The 2421-nt window shown below is 41.2% G+C and overlaps 1 pseudogene; it reads right to left on the bottom strand.

Annotated features, from left to right (window-relative positions):
• Positions 1-669: 669 nt before the first annotated feature.
• Positions 670-1943, bottom strand: LOC137653261 (actin, alpha cardiac muscle 2-like; annotated as a pseudogene).
• Between the last annotated feature and the right edge of the window lie 478 nt (positions 1944-2421).

The raw sequence follows: 2421 nt of genomic DNA, 5'->3' as shown, positions 1-2421 counted from the left end.
CTAGGGTTGAAGCTTAGCTGCTAATAATAATAATAATAATAATAATAATAATAATAATAATAATAATAATAATAAGTTACCATTATTATTATTATTATTATTATTATTATTATTATTAGCGCAGTAAATATTCCATCTTGCCATGCAATTCACAAACAAACAATAAAATAACCCACATCCTTTCGTAAGAGGAGGCTTGAAGAAAAACATATACATGATATCTTTTTCTAGGAGGCTAATTAAAGTCACTTTATCAGAATAATGTTATAAAAATAGAAACTGTGTCATGAAAGATATTTCATGGAAAAGATTCCGGCAAAAGACTATCACTTCAAATATTGAAAATGCTCTGGTAAATAGAACAGATAAGTACAAACCAACTGAAAGGTAAATGAAAAAGATAACGATTAAAACAAAACTATTTTTTTTTTTACCAATTCTCATCTTCAGTACTAGAAGTGAAATCAGATTGAAGGGAAAAAGGACATATATTGGACTTCACCAATGATGCTACTAATGCTGATATGGAAGTAAGTTGCTTTCATAAAGTGTCGAGAGTGAATATGTAAGTTGTTAATAAGGTAGGAATGTAAATGCATAAGAAAAATACAAATTTTATCCAATAGAAGATATTCATCAGGATATCAGATGGTAAAACTAAACAAGAAATTCGATATATGATTTTATTCCAGAAAGCACAGTGCTATCCTAGTATCAAGGAATAAACACATTGTGTTAACGGCATTTTGAAAAAATAAGAAATATATAAACGACATCATTTTTAGAAGCACTTGCGGTGGACAATGCCGGGGCCAGACTCATCGTATTCCTCCTTGGTGATCCACAAGGCCTGGAAGGTGGACAGAGAACCGAGGATGGAACCACCGATCCAGACGGAGTACTTCCTCTCAGGAGGAGCAATGATCTTGATCTTGATGGTGGATGGAGAAAGAGCTGTGACTTCCTTCTGCATCCTGTCAGCAATACCAGCATACATGGTGGTACCACCAGACATGACAATGTTGGCCAAGAGATCCTTCCTGATGTCAATGTCGCACCTCATGACGGAGTTGTGGACGACCTCATGAACACCAGCAGATTCCATACCAAGGAAGGAAGGCTGGAACAAGGACTCAGGAGCACGGAAACGCTCGTTGCCAATGGTGATGACCTGACCATCAGGGAGTTCGTAGGACTTGTCAATGGAGGAAGAAGCAGCAGCAGTGTTCATCTCGTTCTCAAAGTCCAGGGCAATGTAGCAAAGCTTCTCCTTGATGTCACGGACGATTTCACGTTCAGCGGTGGTGGTGAAGGAGTAGCCACGCTCAGTCATGATCTTCATCAAGTAGTTGGTGATGTCACGACCAGCCAAGTCCAGACGGAGGATGGCATGGGGAAGAGCGAAACCTTCATAGACGGGCACCATGTGGGAGACACCATCACCAGAGTCACAAACCTGACCAGTAGTACGACCAGAGGCGTAGAGGGAGAGGACAGCCTGGATGCAAACATATGTGGCGGGCACTTGGAAAGATTCAAACATGATCTGAGTCATCTTTTCACGATTGGCCTTTGGGTTGAGGGGAGCCTCAGTCAGCATGGTGGGGCACTCCTCGGGGGCAACACGGAGCTCATTGTAGAAGGTGTGGTACCAGACCTTCTCCATGTCGTCCCAGTTGGTGATGATACCATGTTCGATGGGGGTACTTGAGGGTGAGGATACCTCTCTTGCTCTGGGCCTCATCGCCGACGTAGGCGTCCTTCTGACCCATACCGACCATCACACCCTGGTGACGGGCACGGCCAACGATGGAGGGGAAGACAGCTCGGGGAGCGTCATCACCGGCAAAGCCAGCCTTGACAAGACCGGAGCCATTGTCGCAAACGAGTACCGCCGCCTCTTCGTCGTCACACATGGTGGTGGTTGGTTATGGAGTGAAGCAATAACCTAAGAAGGAAAAAGAAAGAATTTATGCATATGTACTGTACAGTACATCAAAAAATGTGGAGAGAGAGAGAGAGAGAGAGAGAGAGAGAGAGAAAGAGTGAGAGAGAGAGAGAGAGAGAGAGAGAGAGAGAGAGAGAGAGGGCAACATTAACATAAATGGGTACTGTACTTTGAAATTTCTCTTCAAAATGTAAAGTTTTGTATTAAGTCGGATATTCAATATTTGGTAAAACGATTCTATATTACTAACTCCCCTATTCCCTCTGTAATTTTCGAAACCATTGCTCTAAATACTAAAACAAACACTTTTCAATAATATTAAAACACAGGAATCATTCAAGACACTATCCTATACATTACAATCGCTAGTTTTACTGTACTACCATTGATTTGTTAATATAGTGCCAGCTCCAAAGCTAGATTGTCTTCATTATAAGGCTTGCAGTCATTTAAATGTTAATCCACATTAATTT

The sequence above is a fragment of the Palaemon carinicauda genome, chromosome 14, assembly GCF_036898095.1.
Source record: "Palaemon carinicauda isolate YSFRI2023 chromosome 14, ASM3689809v2, whole genome shotgun sequence".
NCBI classification, from domain to species: domain Eukaryota; kingdom Metazoa; phylum Arthropoda; class Malacostraca; order Decapoda; family Palaemonidae; genus Palaemon; species Palaemon carinicauda.
This window is presented reverse-complemented; position numbering and strand designations above follow the sequence as displayed.